The sequence below is a fragment of the Geotrypetes seraphini genome, chromosome 2, assembly GCF_902459505.1.
Source record: "Geotrypetes seraphini chromosome 2, aGeoSer1.1, whole genome shotgun sequence".
Lineage (NCBI taxonomy): Eukaryota > Metazoa > Chordata > Amphibia > Gymnophiona > Dermophiidae > Geotrypetes > Geotrypetes seraphini.
The window spans coordinates 419,523,441-419,538,165 of NC_047085.1; the positions used below are offsets into that span (position 1 = coordinate 419,523,441).

The following is a 14,725-nucleotide window of genomic DNA, read 5'->3' on the forward strand; positions in this document are numbered from 1 at the left end:
GGCTTTCAAGATCATTCACGGAATCCTGCCTCCTCTTATCCCACTGTCTTTCAACTCCTCCAGTCCCGACTCCTCCAGAACTGCCCAAAGGCTTAAACTAGCCTTCCCCTCTCCACGCAGCATCCACTATTCAGGCAAACTGGGAAAATCCCTTCTCTTCAAAATCACAGGTCTTTGGAACGACCTCACCACCCCGCTACGGAACCTGAGCTCCCTTCAGTTATTCCGCAAACAACTGAAAACCTGGCTTTTCAGCAAATTGTAGCTCTATCCTTCCCCCCTTTCTCTCCCCCCTTCTACACATAAGTTCATGTAATCCTTTTTCTTCTTCTCTACTCGCTATTTTAAGTTCTTGTAAACCGTGTCGAGCTCCATTCTCATGGAGATGATGCGGTATATAAACTTAAGGTTTAGATTAGATTAGATTAGATTAGATTAGATTAGATTAATGGTGGCATGCTAATTTTTCCATTAGCATGGGTGATGGGTCAAAAGCGCAGGAGGACAAAGGCGCGCCGACAATCGAGCGCGGACAACTGAGCACAGGGCTTAATAGTGCCGAAGAAAACCCGTATTTTAAAGGGCTCTGGCGGGGGGTGTGGGGGGCGGAACCCCCCCTCTACTTAATAGGGATCGTGCTGCCTCACGCTGCCATGATGGTGGGGTGTGGGGGTATAACCCCCCACATTATACTGAAAACTTAACTTTTTCCCTAAAAAACTGGGAAAAAGTTAAGTTTCCAGTTTAATGAGGGGGGTTACAACCCCCCAAACCTCCCACAACACCAACCCAATCTCTATGAAGTAAATTGGGGGGGTAAAGTGGAGCCCTTTAAAATATGGTTTTTCTTCGGCACGATGAAGTCCTGCGCTCAGTTGTCCATGCTCAGTTGTCGGCGCGCCTTTGTCGTCATGTGCTTTAGACTATGTGGCCATTAAAACAGATTTAGTCAAAAAAAGAGGGATAAGTAGGGAAGCTTTAAACTAAGGGCTCCTTTTACAAAGCCGTGCTAGCGGGGTTAACGCGCACAACTTTTCATCGCACGCTAACCCCCACGCTGGCCAAAAACTACCGCCTGCTCAAGAGGAGGTGGTAGCGGCTAGCGCATCTGGCGGTTTAGCGCACGCTTTTACGCACGTTAAACTGCTAGGAGCCCTAAATCTCTGAATAGGAGATCGGTAAAATAATTGTATTATAGAGATGAGTTTCTTTTTCTCTATAATACGTTAAAGCAGGTTAGCACGTGAGTCCTTATTACCACTCATGCAGGTGATCAAGGCTCTCATGCTAATCGGTTGACGTGCGGAAATGTGGCTTTGCTAACCATTTAGCATAGAACACACCCACTCTCCGCTCTCAGACATTCCTCCGCCTCAAAAAAATAAATTTTATTTTTAACGCATAGGTGGTGCATACATATGGCAAAATTTCAACAGGATGCCAACGAGCTCTGCGATATGTCATTTTTTTGCTGCGGTAAGAACCTTCATTTCCCTAATAAGGACCCTTTAAATAGGAGCAAACTACTGTATTATGATAAAAAATGCAGAAAATATATCACACTAATTTCATCAATTTCAATACGTTAAAATAGCAAAAAAAAAAAAAAATAAATAAATATAGGGGGGTGCTTAGAGTTTGGACGTGATTATAGTCAAAGATATGCATTTGTTTGTATAGCTCCTAATAGGCTATTAAATGAACTACAGTTGATTGTTGGAGGCAGATTCCAATTTTTTGATTTGTTGCACAAGTAAAGAGTATACAGACAAGATACAATTAATAGTTCATATACATCAGAAGATAGAAGCGAGACTTCACTTGTTCCTTATGTTGCAGTTTTTCACTTCCAAATTGGCTAATATTTTACACCTGAATGACAATACTTTCAATTTCAGTTCCAAAGGAATATTAAACTTTGAAATGTAAGTAAACCCTTGAATAGAATAGAGGTTTTTGTATAAATGGTATAAAGTCATCATAATGACATGAAATGACACAAAAGAGCCCTTTTACTAAAGTGTGGTAAAGTTTCCACTTATGGCACGTTAGTTGCAAAACCTATCATGTAGTAAGAGCAAACCCAAAGAAGGGGATATGGCAAGCATCTGCCACTGCATACACCCCAAGACTAGCCCCCACAAATATACCCAAATACTGCCACAGCAACATATTTCCCCACCTGATCCTCCCCATCCCCAAAGATCCTCCCCATCTGATCCAATCCCACTTTTGAATCTTCAACAAGATCTAATCCCTACAAATTCCAATTGCTCCCCCAGATCGAAATCATCCCCTACAAACATAATCCACTTTGCAAGATTGGCCCCAAGATCTTATCCCCTCTATGCTGAGCAGGAGGTCTCCACCCAAAGTCCTACCAGTGGGGGGGGGGGGAGGGGGTTGTTTCACTATCACATTCTCAGTAGGGGAGGACAGGCAAGCTCTTCAAGACTCTGGGGAACCTGATTGTACTTGGTGATTGAAAATACAATATTCAGCACCTCCCATCCCCCTGGCAGAAATTTAGTTGGAGGACTCCTGCACAGCTTAGAGGGAACTTTGTCTGAAAGACCCCTCCTACCCAACCTGATCCTCCAAAACTCACCTACCCATATATGGAAGGCTGACCACTAGTGGTAGTGTTACAAAAATTGTTATTAGATGAATGGAACTCCACCAATAATATATATCCTTCTCTGGCTTAGAGAAACATATATTATAAAGAACTATTAATTTTGGGGAAGTTAGCTCACTTGATTAAAAGTTAGCTCTGTTACAATCAAGAACTAAGACTCAGAACATTTATAAGTAAACTGAAAATGTATTTAAAAGCATTAAAATCAAGCAGGTAGAAGCAGTTACAGATAGGATCTTTTTGAGCAAAGATAATAGGATTACAAAAGACAAATATTGCTAAAGCAGAAGGATCAATTTATCTGGATTCAAAAAGTTACTCAAAAATGCTAGTTGAAAAGTCCTTATAAGGCCGCATGGTAGGCCCGCGTTAAGCACATGTGCAGGAGGAACATGTTTGCAGAGGGAGAGTGATGTGGCAGCATGGTGATCCAGCGAAGAGTTGTTGTAGCTTAATCCATGCTGGTTCCAGAGGGAGAGAGAGCATCTTCCCTCCTGAGAAAGGGTTTCACTTCATATTTATAGAGTTTAGACCTGTTCTAAAAATAGAATCCTGGATTTCTGGACCCATGATGCATAGCAGTTGTCCCATCCCTGAAGCTGACAGGGCATCACATCCAATCATAGAGCAGTCTTTCAGTTCCCTCTGTTTCTAGGTAATGTCATGATTGAATTACACTGGCTTAAAATGGTGTCCCAATGCAGAGTATTGTTACTTGTCCTTGCTGAATGTGGTGTGAATCTATATCTGAGTGGCAGTTGAGGTCATCTGAATCTTCTTTGAATGGCTTAAAATGGTGTGATAAGCTTCTATTGTTCTTGCAAACTGGAGTAGTCCAAAGATGAATTTGATGTGAAGGGCTTCTGTTGATCTACATCCTGTTCCACTGATACACCTTCTATTATGGGGTAGTAGAGGTCTGTTTAGCTCTGGCATCCACCCTAGCCATGTCTTTGTAATTAACACTTTCTGAAGGTGATGGCTCAGTCCTTTCTTTTGTGCTCTATTGAAAGGGGCATTTAATACCTTTCAGAGGCCACAGAAATTCACTTTTAAATCCATCAAATTAATATACTTTAACTTAAATTCAAATAGAAGTTCACTTTACTATAAATCCCTAATTTAAATCACATCCTGTCTTGGGTCAGGCAATAATTCCAGCACACTTACATAATTTACCTCCAACAAAACCAAATACATCTTGCTACATATTTTAACTCCAAGCAGAATTATAAAATCAGTTCAGGCTACATATTTTAAGATCATATCAGAATTATAAAATCATTTCATACTACAATAGCACTGCAGTAGGAGCTGAGGGGGACTGTTCCCATCCCATCCCACTAACCCACTACAGATAGTCCTCATGTTCTTAGTGGGGTCAGGATATGTAGGAGGGCAGTCAGGTTAACTTTAGGAAAAGGGCTTTCTGAAGATGATGGGGCTACATGTGAACTTGAAGTTCTGGTAGGAAAGGTTCAGAAGGATTAGATTAAGTAAAAAGTGTCTTTCTGAGAGAATCAGATCTTGAGATGACAATCTTTGTGAAGGTGAGATCTTGGGGTGGGGGGTGGACTTGTGGATGGATCAGATCTTGGAGGAAGGGTGACTTGGATCTTGAGGGTGGGTGCGCCAGCTCATGGGGGATCAGGTCAGAATATGAGTGGAAGGAAGTATTTGGCATTTTAACAGTTTATCCCAATTACTGAGGCAATTATGTTACTGTGGCAGTAAATGCAGCTGCATCATCAGCAGTCATGACAACTAGGATGTGGTATTGACCCTCATGCTGGCTGTAACTGCAGATCATTCCCACATTAAGCAGCTAGAGCAGGATTTGCTTTTTTGTTGTTTGTTTGTTTTTACTGCTTTGGCTATTTTAACATATTTTAGACATTAGTGCATGTCTGCATCATGCAGAGATTTCAAGGAGCATGGTTTGGGCAAAAAAAAAAAATCTACATGTGTGCTCCTCCTTGCAAAGGGAATGCCTATGTATGGAGAACAGTTTTCACATTGATTTTTGCACTAGTTCAAAGACAACATAGGTTTTACACTAGTTCAAAGACAACATAGGCTTTACACAAGGGATTAAAGGGATAAGGATTTGAATTTCTTAATTATGTCGACTGACTCTTATCTACAATTTCAACATGTTATGAAAATGTATCTTTTTGCTGAATATTTTGGAAATTAGGCTTGCTCTGCCTCTCTTCTCATCTTTTGTACTCATAACCTTTTGTGAACAGCATAGAACTTAGCAGTAATTGCGGTATATGTACAGTCTCTTCTATTGTTAACCGCATTGAACTTCCATGGTATTGCGGGATACAAGAATAAAGTTATTATTATTATTATTATTATTATAAAAGTGAGTTTTATGTTATGTTATTAAGAGAGTCATACTTCTTAATCCCATGAAGTTCAATTCTACTTTGAAAATGAAAATAGGCTAAATTGTAGTCTAGCTGCTGGGATCTTGGTGGCACTTACATGTATAGGTTTGTAAAATAGCCCACACCTCCATGTGGAAACTGCCAGGGTCACTCCCTTTATATTTTAACTATGTATGGATTGTAAAATGGCTGCTTCTGCTGTACATATCTCTCCACTTCAATCTGTTCAGAATGCTGCTACGTGCCTCATATTCCACCAGGGTTGTTATACCTACATTACTCCTCTCCTAAGGTCACTTCACTGGCTCCCAGTCCATTTCCACATATGTTTCAAATTCCTCTTACTGACGTTCAAGTGTACTCACTCTGCAGTTCCTCAGTATCTCCTCTCTTGTTACTCCCTATACCAGGGGTAGGCAATTCCGGTCCTCGAGAGCTGGAGCCAGATCAGGTTTTCAGGATCTCCTCAAAGTATGCGATGGATTTGCATGCACTGCCTCCTTGAGATGCAAATCTATCTCATGCATATTTATTGTGGATATCCTGAAAACCTGACCTGGCTCCGGCTCTCGAGGACTGGAATTGCCTACCACTGCCCTATACTAAGAGCTAGCGTTATACTTAGAGAAATCCCAGACATGTCCTCTTTTTAGAGGACTGTCCAGGTGTCCAGGCATTTTTTTTAAATTAGGGAAATTTGTAGTTATCTGTCCGAGTTATAAAAAAGCAAATCACTCGCAAGCCCACCTACCTACTTTGGGCTCAGCATAAATTTTGCATCCAAGCTCCTTCCCCCTTTCCGAAGTCTGACTTATCTTCAGTCTTCCTCTCCTCCCAGCTGCCCTTCACTTACTCTCTAGTCCCTCCCTCCCTGCTCCCCTCTCCCCGTGGTTTTCCAAGCCTCAGATTTGTTGCTGGCAGCGTCAGTAACTGAGACACCCACTGCCTGCTGACTTCTCTTTAACTCTTCTCTCTACTGTGTCCCACATCCTGTGATGCAATTTCCTGTTCCCGTGCAGGTAGAACACAATAGAGATGAGTTCAGTAGCTGGCATGCAGCGGGTGTCTCAATCACTGAACATAGTTTCCAAAAGAGAAAACAAGAGCCCAACAAATTTGGCTAGCATTCACTGTTCTCCCTTTTCCTCTCACCTCCCCTTCTGGAGACGTCCATGGTAGTCATATTCAAAGCTATGCAACTGCAGTGGAAAAAATGAGTACAAGTCTGGTTTCGTAGAAGATGCATGTTAGTTAGGACAGCGTTGTGTCTTTTGGCAGATGGGACTTAAATGCGGGAGGATGGACTAGAAAGAAATAACAGAGTCTCGAACCGCTTGACAGAAAAAGTTTCTGCTTGGAGGGAGAGGAAGAAAGGAAACAGCTGGCAGGGAGATTAGAAGATAGAAAGGGAGCGGAGTGGAGAGATCAGATGAGGGAGAAGGGAGAGACATTAGAGGCATGAGAAAGAGAGATATTGATGCTGGGAAGGGAGTCAGAAGAGAAATATGGAGAGAGGGACAAAGAGAGATGCTGGATCTGGTGTAGGAGAGATAAAAATGAAGAGAGTAGTGAAGTTGGAATGAATCATGTAAAAAGGAGAAGGGGTGCATGCTGGATGGAAAGGGGAGATGGTACAAGAGCATAGAATGAGGGCAGATGTCATATTGAAGGGGGAGAGGGCAGATGCTGGATGGAAGGGCAGTTGCTGGATTGAAGAGACAGAAAGGACAGACACTGGAAGGGAATGAAGAGAAGATGAGGAAAGCAGAAACCAGACGACAAAGGTTAAAAAAAAAAGAATTTTTAAAACATTTTTTTTCCTTTAGGATAAAGTAGTATTGTTTTGGGGGTGGAGCTGGGAGCAGGGCAGGGGTGGGACTGGGATGGGGTAGGCGGGGCAGGGGCAGGGTAATATGTCCTCTTTTTTGTCTTCACAAATATGATAACCCTACCTATACTCCCCTCCAGGAACTCCGCATATCGGACAAGTCCCTTCTCTCTGTACTCTTCTCCTCTACCACCAACTCATGTCTCCATCCCTTCTACCTTGCTACACTGCATGCTTGGAACAACCTGCTTGGTTCGCTATATCAGGCTCCATCTCTGGCAGTATTCAAAACCTGTAGGGGTGTTTTCTTGTTCACACCTGAAGGTTAGGCCTCTCTGATGTCATAAAGCCTGAACCATTGTCTGCAAGAAATCATTCCAGCATGAACCTCGCAAGAAGAGAAAGAAGAAAACATCTTTGCTGTTTATGATGCCTGATGCATTCTGGGTATGTACCAGAACTATATTCTAGTCAAGGACATCCAGCTATGCCTACTTGCTCAGCCTGTGTGAATCTTGGGGGAGGCATTGCTCCTGTGCTGTTTTTATCTTCGAAGGCGCCTCTGATGCCCAGCCTGTGCGAGATAATTTACAGAAAGGCTATTCATCTAAATTCTGTTTCTGGACTGGTCCTGAGAGGTCATCTGATGAGAAAAAAGTAGAAGGTGCCTAACTAATTGATTAGTCTATGCTGAGGTGTGAGTGAACTTGCATCTTAACATAGGTTTCTCTGCACATCTTCTATAATAATTAAGACCTGAAAAGTACCTCTTGTGACAGCTCTCTGAGGAGAGTAAAAATAATGGACTGCTATTGAAACAGATCTGTTTTTCATCACGTAAGGAAACTTTGGCTGACATCCTAATTTACTGTTGTTCCAGTGGCTGACGCACTCTTGTTCCTTTACCAAGGGAATTCATATCTTTCGTGATGAGGAGAAGATGACTTCCGTCTCCCAGGCTAAGGCCTATTCTGATGGTGAGAATAAGGAAATTATCTTATCAGCTGGGGTCAGATAAAAGTATTCATTGTTGTATAGGATAAGGAGTTGTAAAGTATTCTGGGTGATAAGCTATTTTTAGGCTGCTGCTAATCAGGAATTATTATTACAAGGAATTATCTAGTGTGTAAGAATTAGTTTTACTCATTTATCTAGCAAGTGTGGTGTGATAATTATGTACTGACTTTCATATATGTATTCAGATATTTTGTGAACATTAATTAGTTATTATTTACAGCTGGCTTATGAATTATATTTTTATATTTCTATAATAAAGTATTTCATATAGCCTTGGTCTCTGTTTTCATGTAAGTAGGCAAAGATTGCTGAATCTGTAAAGGTGTTTATGGTGTCTCCTAGCAACGAGATATGTACATAACTTTGTTGTATCCATAAATCTACCTACAAACCAGACTAAAAACCCACTTATTTTAAGCTGTGTTTACACACTGACCCAACCAAAATATCTGTCTGTCATTCCCTTAATAGACCCCTACTACCTTTTAGCTCCCTCTGTGTGTCTGTTATAATTAGATTGTAAGCTCTTCTCAGCAGGGTCCGTCTCTTGTATGTACAATGTACAGCGCTGAAAGTGCCTGGTAGCACTATAGAATTAATAAATTATTGTTGTTGTACCTAGCAGCTGATATATGTACTTCAGTGCCTTTTCAAAAATACCAGAATTGAGCATTCCTCATCCTGGATATCTCAATTCCAATCTCTGCATTCTGTATAAAATGGGGATCTACATCTTCTTGCCATTATCAAAATGCTCATAATGCTGGCAAAAATCAATTCCTATTCTATGCGAATCCTTTATGGAATGTTTTATTAATAGCAGACATGGATTTGTTATTTTTAAAAAGTAATATTTATGGGCAACTTCACTCTCTTGGTTTGGCCAGGTTGCAATTGGCTTCATGTCTCCAGTGGGCTCTGGTGGAAGGTTGCTAACCCCATATTGTGCAGATCTCAGCCTCAGGCAAAAGGCCAAGGGGGAATCATAATACATTTATTGACTCAGAGCTTATATTTCATAACAGCTAAAATAAGACTGTGTACAGATGAAACAACTAGATCATTTGGAGGAACATTTTTATAGTACAGTTTGATTCCACTTGGCTTGTAATCATGTGAATTTTGGAGAGAAATAGGAAGACTAAATTTATTTTCTATTTTTCAAGATTTTTATGGCAGACTTCAATATGTGGCATAGTTTACAAAAAAATATTTGGATTGTAGAGTTGATAGTTAAAAAAAAAATTTAAATTGACTTATGACCAAATAAATCTTACTGGATAAAAACAAAATATACTAGTTAATCTGCCCCTAAAACTCTACCAAAATTTAACCCCCCCCCCCCCTCTTTTTGCAAAATGATACTAGCGCAGACATGGGCAAACTATGGCCTGCGGGCCAAATCCGGCCCGTTTAGCTTTTTAACCCGGCCTGCGGCATCAGAGGCAGCTGTAGTTTGCCCTTGTCTGTAGCGTAAGGCAGGGTTTCTAAATGCTCGGTACATGGGTCGCCTGTCTGTCCGCTCGCCGCTGCCGCTCACCCGCTATATTTTCTTACAACCCCGCTGGTGCCACAACAAAGGGAAGGGCCAGGCGCGTACCCACAAGCCTTCTCCCAACGTCAATTTTGACATAGGAGAGAGGGTCCGGGATTGGCTGGCCCAGACCTTCTCTCCTACATCAGAATTGATGTCGGGAGACGGCTTGTGGGTACGCGCCTGGCCCTTCCCTTCATTGAGGCACCAGCGGGCTGTAAGTAAATATAGCAGGCGAGCAGCAGCAGGGAGCGGACGGATGGGCGGGCAGCAAGCGGATGGAAAGACGAGCGGGTGCCGGACCGGGAGGGGACAGGAGGAATCGGTGGCGGGTCGGCTTTGGGGAAGGCAGGCTTCAGCGTGACTTTGGGGGATGGCAGGAAGTAATTAAATGCAGCTGGTGCAGGTCAGCTTGGGGGGGGAGGGAGGAAGGGGGCACTAAGGACATAGGAAGGAGGCACTGGGGGCATAGGAAGGAGGCACTGGGGCACCATGGACATAGGAAGAAGACACTGGAGCACTAAGGACATAAGGAGGCACTGGGGCACCATGGACATAGGAAGGAGGGAGTGCTGTTTCCTCCTGCCACATCACCCCCCCCCCACTGCACCCCCCGCTATGCCCCCCCCCCCAGTTGTCCAGCCTCTCTGTCAAATTTAAAAACCCATTGTGGCCCACAGGTCGAAAAGTTTGCCCACCCCTGTACTAGCAGCTGCCGTGTGGCCAAAGCCATGAAACCCTTTAAATTCCTATGGGCTTCGGGGCAGTCCCACGCTATCAGGCTTTGTAAAAGAGGGGGTTAGTGTATTAAAGCAAGGTCAAGACAGAGTGTAACTGGGCTGGGCTTTTCAGATGTGGTCAATCGTCATAAATGACTGTTCCAAAGCTGTCCACATACATTTTGTGCAATTAGATATACTGTAAACTGATGCTCAGCTTCATAAGTAACTAGTTCGGTGTGGCTGATTATCCGGGCAGAGTTTATCAGTTAATGAATATGGAGTTCATTTTGTTCACTATCATCTCCAGAGATTTTGCTACAGATGGCATGAGGTTACCATTCAGTGATGTGGCTCCCATTTGACTTTAAACATATAGGCAGTCATTTTACAAGCGCTGTTTGCTATATAAATGTCCCAATCCTGAAATATTATATATGTTTTTGTAGCCAAAACATAAGCTTATACATTTCAAAAGGGTAGGGCAAAACATATAAGCCACTAAAATGTCTAGGGTCAATGGAAGCATGTCAGCAGTATACCGGGATGTCATGAGTGGTGCAGTATTCTCTATGTCTATCCCTGATTCAGGACAGCACATTAACGCACAGGCTGCGCAACTCATATTCCGTGAGAGTCGCTATTCTCACATTACCCCTCTCCTCAAGTTGCTTCGTTGGCTCCCCGTCCATTTCTGAATACAGTTTAAACTCCTCTTGCTGACTTACAAGTGCACTCGCTCTGACAGCCTGATGCACAGTCCAGAATGAAAAAGCACATTGATGTTACTGAATGTGAGGACTATACGCCCTGAAAAATTGCAATCAAGAGAAACACATTTCTCAAATTATTTTCTAATATATAAATTTCATTTTGCTGTAATATTACAGTATTTTCTTGCTAACACTATAAGCTGACCAGTATTTGTGCTTGAAAACAATCATTGCGGGTGCCCTTCTCATAGAATCTAGTTTCTGCATGCCACAAGTTTGATTAAAATGCTTCATCTTCATCATACCCAACAGAGCCTGGAAATTATTTTGAATTACTCAAATAGTATCCAAGCCAGAATATATATAATAATTTAAATAATAGAAGACCATATTTTACCTTCAATGAAAATAGTCTCCACACACATGGACCTCAGCTATTGAAAACTGAAATTAAAATCCACAGTGGTTTCACAATGGCTGACTTTGTACCACTTTTGGAATGACAGATGATGTCATATATCTCCAAAGAGAGGCTAATTCCTGCTAAATCTTTGTAACAAAAACATTTATTTGGAGCACTCCATTTACCATATAAACTACTATGAAATATCATAACTGCATTACTTGCAATTGCATTACATACACAAGGATAAATTAGGATAGATAGATAGAGTAGCTCCCCCACCCCCCTATACTACTTTACCATCCCTTATACTGTAGTGGTGTAGTCAGGGAAGGAGTGATCCCTAGTCGCTCTTGCCCACGTCAGCTCTACTGTCAAAATGACCAGCAGTCTTGCAAGATGGCCACAAGAGGTCATGGTAGCCATTTTGAGTGCGGAGCTAGCATGGGCAGGAACAACTGGGGATCACTCAATCTCTGGCAATCTAGGAATATAGTGAGAACAGGAAAGATAGGGCTGAAGGGGACTCTTAGAGATGAGCAGAGAACAAAAGGCAACTCCTGTTCAGAGTGGAGTGGGAGGGAGGGAGACAAACAGGACAAAGCACAGATTCTCAGCTTCAAACCGAAAAAATACATGGGTTGTGTTGGCCAAACTCAAAACTATGGCTGTAGCTTTTTGACTGAAACAGAAACCAGGCAGAAAAAAAGATTACAGGTCAGTTTTGGCACCATAACTGAAACCAAAACTAAAATTCAGTCAGCCCCTACCTTGGATCCTCCATTTTGGTTTTATGGCATTTCTGTAGTGACAACTCCTGAGTTGCACAAAATTATGCATCTAATTCTACTGAAAAAGATACACAGTAGTGTTGCCCGATTCAGAGAAAAATATTTCAATTCGATTCGATTCACCCTGTTGAATCAATTTTTCGATTCGATTCACTGTAAAAGTCAATAGATTCTCCTAGTGGGAACAATCTGATGTCTCAGCATTTGAGGAAAAGACCACGTAATAATGTTTATAAGATAAATCATATAAATGATTATACTGAAGCAGGGTGTCCTCAGCGTGAGAGGTAAGCGAGGGGAGAGAGTTCTCCAGCGCTTTACACAATAAGGCACAGGTTAATCACCCTCTGCCTGCAGTGCACACCCTCATAGGACACCTCACATGTTCTCAAATTAATCAATGTGATAAATTAAACAGCGATACAATTGGTCAATCACACGAGTTCAAGATAAAACAGGTTGTTCCCACTCAGAGAACCTATTGAATTTTACTGCTTTTCTGTGTGAGTAGATAATTAAGCAAATTTCTGATAGCCTACAGAAATGATTTGCAGCTTCCATCCCCAGCCCCCAAGACTCACCAGCCCCCCTGCCGATTTCAGCTTCCATTCCCCAGCCCCCAAGACTTACCAGCCCCCCTGCTGATTCTCAGCTTCCATCCCCAGCCCCCCAGTCTCACCAGCCCCCCTGCAGATTCCCAGCTTCCAGGCCCCCAAGACTCACCAGCCCCCCTGCCAATTTCAGCTTCCATCCCCAGCCCCCAAGACTCACCAGCCCCCCTGCCGATTTCAGCTTCCATCCCCAGCCCCCAAGACTCACCAGCCCCCCTGCCGATTTCAGCTTCCATCCCCAGCCCCCCTGCCGATTTCAGCTTCCATCCCCAAGCCCCAAGACTCACCAGCCCCCCTGCCGATTTCAGCTTCCATCCCCAGGCCCCAAGACTCACCAGCTCCCCTGCCTATTTCAGCTTCCATTCCCAGCACCCCTGCTGATTTCAGCTTCCATCCCCAGGCCCCAAGACTCACCAGCCCCCCTGCTTATTCTGAGCTTCCATCCCCAGCCCCCAAGATTCACCAGCTCCCCTGCCAATTTCAGCTTCCATCCCCAGGCCCCAAGACTCACCAGCCCCCCTGCCGATTTCAGCTTCCATCCCCAGCCCCCAAGACTCACTAGCCCCCTGCCGATTTCACCTTCCATCCCCAGGCCCCAAGACTCACCAGCCCCCCTGCCGATTTCAGCTTCCATTCCCCAGCCCCCAAGATTCACCAGCCCCCCTGCTGATTCTCAGCTTCCATCCCCAGCCCCCCAGACTCACCAGCCCCCCTGCAGATTCCCAGCTTCCAGCCCCCAAGACTCACCAGCCCCCCTGCCGATTCTCAGCCCTCAGCTCCCCTGCTGATTTTCAGTTTCCATCCCCAGCCCCCCTGCCTATTCTGAGCTTCCATCCCCAGGCCCCAAGACTCACCAGCCCCCCTGCCGATTTCAGCTTCCATCCCCAGGCCCCAAGACTCACCAGCTCCCCTGCCGATTTCAGATTCCATCCCCAGCCCCCCTGCCGATTTCAACTTCCATCCCCAGGCCCCAAGACTCACCAGCCCCTCTGCCAATTTCAGCTTCCATCCCCAGCCCCCCTGCCAATGTCAGCTTCCATCCCTAGGCCCCAAGACTCACCAGCCCCCATTCCGATTCATTTACTTACTGGACTGGATATTAAATCGCAGGGAAGAGAGAAGAAATGCGGGGAAAGAGCCAGCCAAAAATAGTATTTGCTGCTGCACAAGGTCCGCTCGTTCGCCGATTGACTCTCCCACTCCTTTCATTTCTTCCGATGTAACTTCCGGTTTCGCAAAACCGGAAGTTACCTTAGATGGGTAGAGTCCGGCGGCTGGTGGCGTGAAATATCCCGAACTCGTCTTGCAGCTGAATCGGTAAGTCCGGTTTTTACAAAAATGAACCGATTCAAATCGATTCACCTGATTTGAATCGGTGAACCGATTCAAATTGTGAATCGGACAGCACTAGTACACAGTAGAGAACCTATGACACAAAAGTACTGATACACATAGACTTTTCTTTACCTCAAATGAACCCTAATATCTTGGTAAATAAACACCTAAGAAACCCTAATAATGTGTTAAGAATTACCGGTAAATACATTTTCGGCCACACTATCATTTTATACCAGTTAGGGGTCCAAGATGGCTGATATCAACACTTAACTACTTAAATTAATTGGACAAATCATACCACATAAAACTCAGTCCTATTTTTGTCCAGTTTCACTTACGCAGTTAAGTTTTGAATATAGCACTTAACCACTTAGAGGCTAGCCAGCTGCACAGATCTAGATATTTAGTGCTAATGAGCAGACATAGCCCAGCATTGAATATCCAAATACTATAGAACACCAGAGGTGGAAAGAAAACCGCTGACCGCAACTGGCTGAATATTTACCCCATAGTTTTGTGTACCATCTGATCACTCTCATATATATATGTAACAAGCAGTTTTGTAAAACCAGCATTTATCTCTCTGCCATTTACCCATACATAAACAGCTTTTTGAAAGTGTAAATGCCACAATTTATTTTTCAAAAATGACCTTTAATATGCATTGTTCCCTTTTAATGAAGATTTTCTGTTTTGAGATACTATTGCCTTTTTCTTTTTGATTAATCTATAATTTA

General features: G+C 43.3%; 1 protein-coding gene across 10 annotated transcripts in view; it reads left to right on the plus strand.

Moving 5' to 3' along the window:
- Window positions 1–14,725, plus strand: part of CALCR (calcitonin receptor) — a 587,401-nt gene that overhangs the window by 509,908 nt on the left and 62,768 nt on the right. The window lies entirely within an intron of this gene.